Genomic DNA, 14,042 nt, shown 5'->3' with positions numbered 1-14,042 from the left:
ACCATGATGTTTCATTTGCTTCTTACAGCAACCTTACGAAGGAATTTCTGTTATTTTTATTGTAATAAGTTTTTCCAGATTACACAGTAATATAACAGGCAGAGCTGGGATCTTAACCCACTTTTATAAAAATAAGAAAAATCCCTATTTTTTCCTCTAGCAAAATGAACAGGAATTGGGCTCCAAACAGAGTTAAGTTATTAGCAGGTACTTCTGGATCATACCCAGGAGCAAAGCCCAAAGTCTAGATGAAGTCAGTCAGCACTAAATGAAACCAAATGGGAAGCAACATCTGAGTATAATTTTCAAAAATTTCAAAAGCACTACTTTCTCACAAATATATATAGAACATGTCATTTAGTAGCAGAAACCCATGAATGGCAGAAATAGGATGGTAAGGTTGGTTAAAAGGAGAGTTCAAAAGATTGAAGCACATGTTGTCAGTGAAGGAAGAAATATTAAAACAAGATTGTTAATTAAATACAAAACTGTTTAATGTACTACAGGGAAATAAAACAGTTTTTGGGTTTGTTTGTTTGTTTGTTTGTAGTACAGGACAGAACTAATTTGCAACTAGATCAACCTTTTAGAAGTTAACATTGAATTTTGGAGAGGCTGGGCCCTATCAACAGTAAACAGTAAATCAAACAAAGGTCCATTTTACCAGAGCTTTTCTGTCCAATAGGGTGGACAGCTATTTAAATTGAAATTAATTAAACTTACAGAAAGTTAAAAATTATGTTTCTTAGTTGCATTAGCCGTATTTCAAATGCTCAGTAGACACATGTGGTTAGTGTCTATCAGACCAACCAGCTCAGATACAGAACATTCCCATCACTACAGAAAGTTCATGTTGGGCTGCTCTTCCCTAGAATAACAGGTGAACCTCAAGCAGGCTTGTTAAATTCTCTCACATGACACAAAAAGGCACAACTTTGCAAAGGTTTCCTTAATAGCAGGAACCGTGAATGGCAGGAACTGAAGTTTTATTGGAAGAGCCATGAAAACCAAGATAAAAGGTTAGCTGTGCTGGCAAGCAAGTACGACAAAGGTTTCTCTGAGATATTTGTGGGGACTTCTACCACAGGCCATCCCAGCTTTAGAGCATTGTTACGACATTATGGCTGAGATGTCCTGTGACCCCAGTGCTGCCCACACATAAACCTGTTTCCCTAGAAGAAGAATCCTGAGATAATGTGGCCTTAAAATGTTTTGCTGCCAAAGCTCAAAGCTAATTTTTGAAAAGTGATTGATCTCCTCACAAATTTTAGTTAATTTTAATGATGTAATAATACTGTTACATTATAGTTTAAGTACATCCAAAGAAACTTATCTTCAAGTAGCATTTTGAAATTTAGCCTCATTTGCTAAAAAAAAAGGATTTTTCAATGATAGTAATTTTTAATTTTTTTTTATTGTTTGGAATCAAATTGTAATAATGAATCTACAGAATTTTGTCCTTAAGTAACTTGCTTTGTATTTGAAAGTTTGTATTTTGCATTCAACATTCTTCTAAACTCTAACTATCTGATATATATAATAAATTAAATTCTATTTCTAATGACCATAAAGGTTGAAATGTTTAAAAATATGTTGAAATAACATGGCAATTATTAGTAATTCATAATTACTAAAAAATCATAACTCTCTTACAAGTTTTGATAAATAAGTATTAAATATAAAAATAAAGTTTTTTAAGTACATCTCTAAATGACAAAAATAAGATGTCATTTTATCCATTTGTCTCCAATTTATACATTCATGGATATTTATGAAAGACATATATTTCTCTAATTGCTACAAATGTTACTGTAGGTAGGTAGCTAGATATTGATGGGGAAAGGGAGCAATGAGAGTTGGACATTAAATTTATAAAACTGAAAAGCCTTCTTTACTAATAAGCTGCAACATTCCATTTAGCTTAATTTGCTAAGAGGTTATAGCATTCCCAGGCTCATTTGTACACTCCAGAAGTCTATTGTGCCCTCGGCCCTTTGGACTCAATTCCAAACCTGTTGGTAGGAGCCTCTCCAAGGCACCTGGTGCTGGGAGCAAAGGGGAAATTCTGCTACTGAGCATGCTCAGTGGAAGCCAGAATGGCAGCCACAGAGGCCTGTCGGTCTAGCCTAGAAGAAGGATTTGATTAGTCAGACAAAGACATGAATCTGATCATGTATTCTATTTTTATTCTTTGTTATATATATAATAACTGTGAAATTTTGTTCTCATGAACAAGTACACAGGATAGGAGAAAGCTTAGTTAGAGCCATGCATTCAATTATTTGAGTTTTCCAAATATATCCTATAATCTATCATAAATATCTTTGAATGATTCTATCAGCAAAGAACTTGACAAAATCCTTTTTCAATTTTGCTAAATGCTTGAAAACCCCCAGACTTGCAAAAATATTTTTATCCCAATTACTAAAGTTGTTCAATATCTCAATTTCTGGAAAGAAGAGTAAAAAAGATTTACCAAGAATAATAAAAAAACTATACTAGGTTTATCACTCTTTCAATCAGAGGTATATACTGAAAAGTTGTAGAAAATCAAAAGTAATTTCTATATGCCTTTCAAATAAAATATTTTCCTAAAATATCTAAAGATATTTACATGCCTTAAATACATTCTTCTTTCTTATCAAAAATCAAAGCTACAGATCAATTCATGAGAAAGTGCCCTGAGTGATTTAATTGACAAAGCCGGGCTTCATGTTTCAAATCATCATCCAATCCCATCGCATCTATCAGAAGACGAGGGTATTATTTTTCCATATAAACAGTTGTTATAATGCATGTCTAAATATGTCTTAAAGAAAACTTATAAGGTGCATTAATAAAAACATGATGAATATTTATCAATTTATGGTAAGTTATAAAAAAGATAAATCAATATTCTGCTTCTCCTTATTTAATTTGTAATTATTTAACATATCTAAAATAGAAAATTTTTGTGAAGCAAGGAGTATGATAGAAAGCACAGTACTTCTTTGAAATACATGTTTGCATGTATGTGTGTGTGATATTCTGACATTCTGTTTTTGAGAATAATAAGACTTGTGTGAAAAACTGGAAAGAATTTCTTAAATTTTATTAATTATCATGATCCAACCATCTCAATGTACTTAATTTAAAAGAATAGCATAAACTGGCTCAAATCAAATTGGTCTGACAACCAACACAATTTTTTAATTGCAAGCAAAACAATGTGACATTTAAAAGTTGGAACCGGATAAGATTACTGTAATCAAGATAAATAGCCGATGATTTTATTTGATAAAATGGGTTTGAATTCTCTTACTTGGTAACAACAGTATGAAAGAAGTCTCACAAATGTTTATGCCTGATTGATATCCAGAAAAAAGTGATTCTCCTAGAAAACAGTGTAATGAATTAGAGTCACTACTCTGTAATCTTTCACTCATTCAAAGATTCTTTTCTACCTTTCCCAAGAATGGGGATTGATAATAGACATCACTCATATTAAAACACATGAAAAATACTAATGTTTTAGCTTTCAGTATTTTTTATGATCTCTTCTTTCTTCTCACGGCCCATACCTCAAGACGGATTCCTTCTTTGACAGTATTAGGAGATTTAAGAGGTTTGTTCATGGACTCCTGCTTTCTTTAGTCGACAATACAACTGAATCAAGAAACATGTAGAAATGAACAGTAATGAGGCACACCTGACATAATTAAAAATGTATATATGTTTGGTCTCTGATCCCACTTCCTGTTACAGAGCTCCTGAAACCCTTGGACTCTCTGAAATCATAAGTGTCTTTTTCTAAGCTAATGAATGGCTGGGGCTCCTAGGTAGCCACAGGGTGGGGCTGGTTGCCAAGGAGACCAATGTGTGATTAGAGGTTGGAACTTTCAGCCCCAATTGGGATTAGTGGTTGATTCAGTCACTAACAGCCAGTGATTGAATTGCTTATTTCTGTGTAATAAAGCCTTCATAAAAGCCCTAAATGAAGGGGCGTGGAGAGTTTCTGGTCTGGGGAAGACATGGAGGTCCTGAGAGAGTGGTGCACCCGGGGAAGCATGGCAGCTCTGCACCCCTGTCCCCATACCTTGCCCTGTGCATCTCTTCTGTGGGCTGTTCCTGAATTGGATCCTTTTATAATGAATGGGTAATAGTAATGAAAATGCTTTCCTGAGTTTTGTGAGCTGTTCAAGCAAACTGTCAAAGACCAGAAGGAAGCTGTGGGAAGCCCAGATTTATAGCCAGGTGGTCAGAAATATAAACGATCTGGACTTATGATTGGCCTCTGAAGTGGGGGTAGTCTTGTGGGACTGAGCTCCTAACTTGGGGGTCTGATGCTAACTCCAGGTAGACAGTGTCAGAATTGAATTGAATTGTGGCGCACCTGGCTGGTGTGAGAAAATTAGCCAGTATGTGGGGAAAACACACACACACACACACACATCTGGTGCCAGATGTGTGTGTGTGTGTGGTAGAGAGAGAAGTGGAGTTTTCCCTTTAATACCACATGTCAAATGCTGAGGGACACAAAAAGGAGTGCCTAGACGAGCATATATCGGTAGCTTTAATACATAGATCAACAAAGCGAAAAGGAGGCCCTGGCTGGTTGGCTCAGTGGTAGAGCATTGGCCCAGTGTGTGGATGTCCCAGGTTCAGTTCCCAATCAGAGCACACAAGAAAAGCAGCCATCTGTTTCTCGACCCATCATCCCCCCCTCTATCTCTCTCTCTCTCTCTCTCTCTCTTTCTCTCTCTATTCTTCCCACAGCCATTGTTCAATTGGACTCCAGCACTGAAGATGGCTCCTTGACCTCTACCTCAGGCACTAAAAATATGGCTCCATTGCTGAGCAGCAGAGCAACAGCCCAATGACCTCAGATGGACAGAACATCACCCCCAATGAGCCTGCCAGGTAGACTCAGTCGGGGCACATGAGGGAGTCCGTCTCTCTGCCTCCCCTCCTCTCACTAAAAATAAAAATTAAAAAAAGAAAGCAAAATTGTTTTAAAACAAAGTAAACTAAAAGTTGCAAGTGAACAATATGAAAAATAGTAGGCTAACAAATGTAATAAGCCAAAGAAAAAGGAAATATTAAAATAATGGCAGAAATCTATGAAATTGTAAATAATAGAAAAAAAACAGCAAATAGTAATAATGAAGTAAAACCAAAAGCTAGTTTTTTGAAAAGCTTTCTTAAGTAAGAAAGATTTCTGACATGACTAAGTGGAAAGACTGGAATTTATAAGTAAATGAATCAATAAAATAAAGGAGAAAATACATGCAATTAAAATCTAGAGTAAAAAAATATTATGACCTAACTAGGTGGTGGCATAATAGATAGAACGTCGACCTGGGATGCTGAGGACCCAGGTTTGAAAGCAAGGATGCTGGCTTGAGTGTGAGATCACAGACATGACCTCATGGTTGCTAGCTTGAGCCCAAGGTCACTGGCTTGAGCAAGGGGTCACTCACTCTGCTGTAGCCCCTTGGTCAAGGCACATATGAGAAAGCAATCAATGAACAACTAAGGAGCTCCAAGGAGCCATCACCCCAGGTGGTAAAAATAGCTCAGTTATGAGTGTGACCTCAGATGGGCAGAGCATCGGCTCCAGACAGCAATTGCTGAATGGATCCCAGTCGTGACGCATGATAGATAGATAGAATCTATCTATCTTCCCTCTTCCAACTTGGAAAAAAAGAAAAAAAAATACAGACACAAAAACTGTGCTTGAGCCTCAGCTGTAAACATTTTATTAATTTGCCACTCTCCTGCTAACATGATCATCTGCTTTTAAGGCAATTAGGCTGTGTGACAATAATCAATATTAAAGAAAGAGCTGTTTGACCAAGCAGTGGTGCATGGGATAGAGCATCAGTCTGTGATCCTGACGACCCAGGTTTGAAACCCCAAGGTCACCAGCTTGAGTGCAGGATTACTCACTTGAGCATGGGATCATAGAAATGACCCATGGTCACTGGCTTGAAGCCCAAGGTTACTGGCCTGAGTCCAAAGTCACTAACTTTAACAAGGGGTCACTCAGTCTGCTGTACCCCCGGTCAAGGCACATATGAGAAAGCAATCAATGAACAACTAAGGTGCCTCAATGAAGAATTGATGCTTCTCTCTATCTTCCTATCTGTCTGTCCCTCTCTCTCTCTCTCTCTCTCTCTGTCTCTGTCTCTCTCTCACTAAAAAAGAAAAAAAAAGAAAAGAATAAAATTCACAGCAGATGTTCTTCAAAAGTATTTATACACACACACACACACACACACACACACACACACACACACATACACAATTAGAACTATGTGGATCTAATCAACGCAAGTGCCTAATAAGAAAAATCCTCCTTCCTTGAATTTTAGGCAGGGGCGGGTGAGGGCAGTGAAATTAATTTTAATGCATCACTTGGGACTGCTATTAATTTCTTAGTGATAAAATGTGATGAGACTGCATGGATTTATAGGAACATTCTGAATGTTATTTCGGGGAGAAGTAGTCCATTAATGTTGGCAATGCCCACCTACTTAAACCAGGCTCTAGGTATGTTTAAATCACTTGCTCAACAGACAGTTCTTGATTGCCTTCTTCATTCCAAACCCAAAGATCACTACAAGTCAAAATACATCAATGAGTTATGGTTGGTGATATATATCTATAAATTTACTACATGCAATTTGTTTTTATTCAGTCTTTTTCCCCTGCCCAGCCACTGAGACTTTATTGGAATAATTTAACTCTATAGAAAGCAGAGGTCCAAGAAAAATTTAGAACATGCCATATTTTTTTTGTTATTTTTTAAATCCCTGTTTGCTTGGTGTTTGAAATACTCTGTATAAGTTAGCAAACTGTGTATGTGTGTGTGTGTATGTGTGTGTGTGTGTACAAGGAAGCACACAGTCTTCACCAAGCATAGCACAGCATAAAGAGAGATTCTTGAGAGATATGATGGGAAAGCCAAATATTGCCAGAGACAGCCTAGATCAGGGGTCAGAAACTTTTGGCTGAGAGAGCCATGAACACCACATATTTTAGAATGTAATTCTGTGAGAGCCATACAATGACCCGTGTACGTTAGGCATTATCCAATAAAAATTTGGTGTTGTCCCGGAGGACAGCTGTGATTGGCTCCAGCCACCTGCAATTATGAATGTGAGCGGTAGGAAATGAATGAATTGTAATACATGAGAATGTTTTATATTTTTAACGTTATTATTTTTTATTAAAGATTTGTCTGTGAGCCAGATGCAGCCATCAAAAGAGCCACATCTGGCTCACGAGCAACGGGTTCCCGACTCCTGGCCTAGAGTCTGCAAGTTGGATGAAATTAGAGTAAATTATTTTTCAAAGCTTTCTCCCCCTCTTCCAAAATGGAAAATCCAGCATAGGCACATATGTCTGATTTCAATACCCAGAAAATAAGATGTCAGGTACAGTTTTCAGAGCTAACTGCAACTAAAAGAGACATCTTTGCTTCGTGCTTCTCCCATTCTTGTCTTGCCCTGAGAATATATATTTAATTCATTGAATTTTTAATTATAAATTTCAAAGACACTATTTCACTAGATTTTCAAACATTTAAGGGGTTCTATATAATTCTTACTCTCCATGTTGCTTATCTATCTGTTACTATATAGACAGATAGTTAGTGAAGAGGCCATCCGTGTTAGTTAGCTATTGCTACCTAAGCATCTCAGAGCCTTGATGATTGACTTTGCCTTTCTGGTTGGGTCTAATCGCAACTCTAATGTTCTCGTAACGGCCAAGATCCCTTTCGAAGTTATTTTCTCCTCTGCCTTTCATGACACCAGATCTCTGTCACTTTTCTTCTATACCCTCTTTCCAAAGTTCCTCCTCCCTCCCTGGCACTTCCCTTCCTGTGACACTTTGGGTTGCCCCATGACCAGAACCTGAGACAAGCATTTGCATGCCAGCAATTTCAGAAGTAATCCTGGGACAGTGGTTTGGGTGTGGGAAAGTGAGACAGAAAAGAGAAAGGATGGTAAATGGTACATTATCAATAAAAATGCATTACCATTAAGGGCAACTGGAGCTCAGTCCCAGTGTAGGCTCTGAGAGACAGGGTAGGACACAATTTACAGCTGTCCTCACCAAGCGGAGAAGACTGGGCATCTATCTGCCAACAATGCCCAGTCCTTACTGGCCGAGGGCTCTTCCTTGGGGCATTAACTTCATCAGTTTCCCACCCAAGTAGTGCATGGGCCACTGTATCCATGGAGAGAACGTCCTCTGTAGAGAGCGCACATGCTAGCCACAGGAGCAGCGAGAGACCCTGGAAATACTGCTAGTGTCCTCTTCCCTCCATGTTCTGCTCACACTGTGCCTGGTTTCGGCTGCTGTACCTTATCAATGCCCGTGCCTTCCATTACCTTCTATCCGTATATGCTGAAAAGGCCGAAACATTTGGCCCAGATTTTTCTCTTGCAATCCGATCCTTACCTTCATCTGTTTCCTGGACAGCAACTCATGGGGGGAACTTATGGTATGTAAGAATCACCAAATCCTTTCCTCCTCCATTAGTCCTAACTATAAATAACTGGGTAACCCCCGGTTCTTCATCCACCTCCCCTTTGGTTAGTATAATTGTGACTCCCTTTGTCTCCTGGGCCAGAACTCTGTGGGTCACCTTGGAGCCCTTCCTCACAAGCACTCCTCAAGGCTAATCAGTTATAAAGACCTGTCAATTCGAATTCCTTAAAAGCTCTCCAGCCCATCTCTCCCATCACCACTTTCTTTATCTAAGTCCTTATTATCTCTCACCTTGACTACTGCAGTAGTCTCCAAACTCAGTTCAAACTCCTCCTACGATTGCTTTCTCGTATGTGCCTTGACCAGGGAGCTACAGCAGACCAAGTGACCCCTTGTTCAAGCCAGCAACCTTGGGCTCAAGCTGGTGAGCTCTGCTCAAACCAGATGAGCCCGCGCTCAAGCTGGCGACCTTGGGGTTTCAAACCTGGGTCCTCTGTGTCCCAGTCTGATGCTCTATCCACTGCGCCACCACCTGCTCAGGCTCAACAATAGTGATTGAGTTAAGAAAGTGGTTCCCTCTGGGAGGGAAGTTGACTGGTAAGGGGCATGAGGGAACTTTCTGAGGTAAAGACAGTTCTCTATCTTGTTGGTGTCTTTGGGTGGCAATTACATAGCCATAGTCAATTTTCAAAATTCATTAAATGGAACACTTTAAGAACTGTGTGTTTCATTATATATAAACTATACCCCAATAAAAATAATCAGGCACTCAAGAATAACTTTTGCTTTGCTATTTTGGTTACAAAGAACAAAGGTTGATTTCATAACCAGAAAAAAATATTGCCAACTAGGGATCAGATATTATGCAAATACACACAGCACTAAACAAATGGTGGTTGACTAATTATGTGTGCTATACTGAGAATACCGCTCCATTTTGGGATGTGTAGTGAAATAGGAAAATTTACAAAAATGGCAAAACTTTGCAGAAAAACAAACAAGTGTAAAGGGAATAAGGGCATGCAATTGTAGCAGAGTGGACTGGCCCATTCATTCCATATGTAACACCTTGTAATGATTATAGCCATCATATGGATATACAAATGTTCACACAGATCATTCATTTCTCTGTTTCCATGGAGACTCGATCTTCCAATGTATGCTTATGTTAAGTCCCTGGATGAGCCTCTGGGACTGTAACTTTCTGCTTTGCTCTGTAAAGCTCTTTTATCTGTTTTATATATTAAGATTCTGCCTAAAATTTCTTTGGGCAAAGAGGTTTGTGGCTAGAATAAGATTGCATCACATTTCATTGTGGGAGCTAATATTTCAATTCTCCTTTTTCATACAAGAGAATATGTTTTAAGTTTCTTTCAGTAACACCTAGTTGGCAGCAGATGTAGTGGCTTCTGCTCGCCCTCCACGCTCTCTTGATTAGTCAACTTTGGGACCAGTGGCATTCCTTTTCAGAATGAGAATTGCAACTCAATTCTTTAAGAGGCTCCTATATTTCTTCCTAGAGATACTATTAATGATGTTGCTGCTATAAACTTGGGTGATGGTTGTATGAGCCAAAAGTTTTCTCATAAAGTGGATACCCAATAGCATTGAAATATAACAAGCTTTTGCATGCTTTTTAGTTACTCTTTGTAGAACAGTGATTTTTAGTTACTAATACCTGAATCTTTGTATTAACATGGTTCCATATTTAGAGGAGTTAAAAAACACTTTTGATTTTGTGTCCATTTATCTTAAGACAATTAAAAAATATATGGAATGCTCCATGAATCTGCAAGTCGTCCTTGCACTGGGGCCGTGCTAGTCTTCCCTGTATCGTTCCAACCTTAGTATATGCGGTGCCAAAGTGAGCACTATTTTAAGACAAATTTTACAATAAAACCCAATTTACTGACCAAACAAACAAAAGTCAAAGTTCTCTGGTTGAAGTAGGATTAGGGAACCTGAAGTCTTACTCATTGGTTTTCCCCACCATTTTCTGCAGCAGCTTCCAAAGAATCACAATATAACCCTACACACCACATAAAGGTATTGATTTTGAGCAATAATTCTCAAAAAGTATTTCTCTTACTTTTGTGTCTCAGGGAACATCTGACAGGGTCTGGAGACAGTTCTGGTCGTCACAACAGTGCAGAACAGGGATTATTGTATCTACTGAGCAGAGGCCAGAGATGCCGCTAAACATCCTACGACAGGCCCGCAACAAGGAACTACTTGGTCCCAAATGTCAGTAGTGCCAAGACTGAGAAACCTTGATTTGTAGCGAGATTTAAGAAGATACAAACACTTAGATGTAACATGTTTCACTTTGAGGCTGAGATCATCAAATTCCACTTAAATATTTTGTCATAGTATAATAAGGTAAAAACATAGAGCTTGTCTCTGATACATTTCTAAGAAGGTGCTGATAGCATTTCCCTTCTGCTTGTAACTACAGTAAATCTCCAAGTTAGAAACATCTGACTTATGAACAACTCGTACTTATGAACGGAGTGCCATAAGGGCCATTGGTAATCAACTGCAGTTGGATGTCAATGAAAATGATATTATAGAGTTACTCAATTTCCATGACAAAGAACTAACCAATGAAGAACTTATGGAACTAGAGCAGCAGATGATACATTTAAGGAAGGAAACAGGGACCCAGAAACTCTAGAACTAAAAAAATTTCTACAAAGAGTTAGCTGATGTTTTTTGTCTCATTGAAATAGGAATAGCAAAGTTAAGAGGAGCAAGATCCTGACACAGAGAGGTTCACCAAAGTTCACCGTACAGTTACCGAAGGCCTGAGATGCTACAGGGCCATTTACGATGAGAAAGAGAAAGCTCTGTACAAACCTCCCTGGATGCTGACTTCAAGAAACTGACTCCAGCAGCAGAACCAAACCCTGACTCTCTACCACCAGTCCCGTCCTCTCCACCAAGCCATCATCTTCCAAGATTGCGTAGGTTGGATTTGAAAATGTTTAAGTATTTATATGAACAGAACGATAAAAATAAATACTATGTTAAGACAAACATCTAAGTTGCATTTAACAGGTAAATGTAACTGTTTCAACTTACATAGAAATTCAACTTCAGAACAAACCTACAGAACCTATTTCATTTGTACTCTGGGAAGGTCCTATACTTTCTTATCACTAATTAGAAAAAACACTTTAAGTAAGGTATCTCCTTTTTAAAAATTTTTTAAAAACTTATTTATTGATTTTAGTGAGAAAGGAAGGGAAAGAGGGAGACAAAAACATCAACCTGCTCCCTCGTGTGCCCTGACCCAGGATCAGACTGGCGACCCCTGCAGATGATGCTCCCGCCAAGTGAGCCATCCGGCCAGGGCTTAGGTGTCTTCTTAGTGACCTTAACTGAGTCTTGCCACACATGGTCTCTATTTTTCTCCCCTAGCCAGGGTTCAGAAACACTAACCTTATCACACAGCTTTAAAGCAAAAGAAAAACTTTCAACTGTTTTATGAAAATAAAGCGATTATTATGTAAATTCTTGATTATGCTACCATTAGACTCATGTTATAGCTAATAAAACTAAGAAGTCATAATTCTTCATTTAAGAGTGTTTTTTTCTGGAGATGGAGAATGATACGTCTCTGCCTGTTACATACGGAACATATGTCCACTGCGTTGGATGACAGATCTGAGCAAACATTTCCATCAGGTTTTATTGTTATAAAAAAGTCTACCCACTGCACAGGAAATTAAGCAATAATTAATGAAAAACAAAGGAACAGCTTATTAACACTTTTGAGTACAAAAAAACAATCAAGGCTGCTTGTCAGTATCAGATATTACTTTCAAAAGAAAGATTTTTTAAAAAACTCATTATACTGGAATTCAACTAATTAGAAAACTAATTTGCAACACCTTTCAGTTCAAAAATACAATGGCAGAGTGCATGTTTAGAGTACTCTGGATTTTTAAAATGATGACCTTTCTTGCCTGATCAAGTGGTCACACAGTGGATAGAGGGGTCGACCTGGGATGCTGAGGACACAGGTTCAAAATCCAAGGTCTCCAGTTTGAGCGCAGGCTCATTTGGCTTGAGGACAGGTTCAACAGCTGGAGCATGGGGATGCTGGTTTAAGCATGGGATCATAAACATGACCCCATGGTCGCTGGCTTGAGCCCAAAGGTCGCTGGCTTGAGCCCAAGGTTGTTGGCTTGAGCAAGGGGTCACTGGCTCAGCTGGAGTCCCTCAGTCAAGACACTTATAGAAAAAAATCAATGAACAATGAAAGTGCTGCAACTATGAGTTAATGCTTCTCATCTTTCCTTTCTTCTCTGTCTCTCTCACTAAAATAAAATAAATAAAATAAGATAATGAACCTTCTTAAGTTTTGATTCTATGTGTGATTCCCATTCCTCACTTGCAAGCTCATTCCCTCAGTTACTGCTGCATAAAATATTATTTATTGCTGAATAAAGTTATTCCAAAGGTTAGGAGCTTAAAACAACAGCTAAGTAATGTGGCTCCTGATTCCATGAGACAGCAATGGAGGCTAGGCTTTCTTGGGTTGTTATTCCAGTTGTGGCTGAGCACCCCTGTGCCTGCAGCCAGCAGGGATTAATGAGGTGCCTCTACTCTATGCAGTTGGCTAGCTTTTGGCTGGTACAAAATGGGGACGACCAGGTCATCAGCCAGCAGGCTGGCCCTGGTTTGTTCACACAGAGAGACAAGGGCCTGAAGAGAGAGAGCAGAACCAGTCTAAGCTTGGAACTGGCACAAGACTGCCTTTCTGTAGAAGTTGAAAAGCCAGCCCAGATTCAAGGCATGAAGAAATAGGTTCTACCACTATTTAGGAGGAAATGCAAACTCACATTGCAAAGTATATGGACATAAAGCCAAGTAACAAATTGAGGATAATTTTGTAACCAATCTACCACCTTCACCCAGGATGCTTCCATCTTGACTTTTGTGAGCTTGAGCTTTCCTGGCAGGACTACCAGAAGGACAGTATAACACAATCGAAAAACACATGGGTCCTAATGCCCAATGGAGCAACTTGGATCAGTGAGAGAAAGGAGATGAAAGTGACTGTCAGATAAATTCTTTTTTTCTTCCTTCCCTTTAACAGCCTGTTTCAAGAAGCTGTGTTTCTATAAGGTCCTCCAGAAGATCTCTGCCATGATCTAAGTTGCCACAGGTATTTTGAAATGAGCCAGCTCAGAAATACACCTCTTTTTATTTTCTTCCTCACTTTGCTTGCCTCTCTTCTCTTTTCATCTCTTATTCTCATTGCACATGCATTTTTTCCAAAGCATGGAAATGTTAGCATTTCCTATATAACAAAATACCTCTAAATTTAGTGGTTTAAAACAGCATACATTTATTTGGGTCATAATTCTATAGATTGGCTATTTGGGCTGGGCTCAGCTGGGCGACTCTTCTGGCCTCAGCTTTAGTCAGTTGCTAGGGTAACAAGGAGTTGGTTGATCTAGGCTGGTTTATCACTGTTCTGCAAATGCCTTATTCTCCAGCAAGTTAGTGCTCTGCTTTGTTCTCATTACAACTGAGTAGTGTCCCAAGAAAGCAAA

General features: G+C 38.8%; 1 long non-coding RNA gene and 1 other non-coding gene across 2 annotated transcripts in view; both read right to left on the bottom strand.

The window, feature by feature from the left end:
• The window catches only part of LOC136405995 (uncharacterized), a 51,161-nt gene that overhangs the window by 17,573 nt on the left and 19,546 nt on the right, over window positions 1–14,042 (bottom strand). The gene's annotated exons all lie outside the window — the stretch shown is intronic.
• Window positions 10,244–10,350, bottom strand: LOC136407300 (U6 spliceosomal RNA). The gene has a single exon (XR_010751855.1). It is a non-coding gene; the product is annotated as a U6 spliceosomal RNA (small nuclear RNA).

Source organism: Saccopteryx leptura, chromosome 5 (assembly GCF_036850995.1).
Source record: "Saccopteryx leptura isolate mSacLep1 chromosome 5, mSacLep1_pri_phased_curated, whole genome shotgun sequence".
In the NCBI taxonomy this organism is placed as follows: domain Eukaryota; kingdom Metazoa; phylum Chordata; class Mammalia; order Chiroptera; family Emballonuridae; genus Saccopteryx; species Saccopteryx leptura.
Note: the sequence above shows the minus strand (reverse complement) of the source record. Positions and strands in the feature narration are given on the sequence as shown.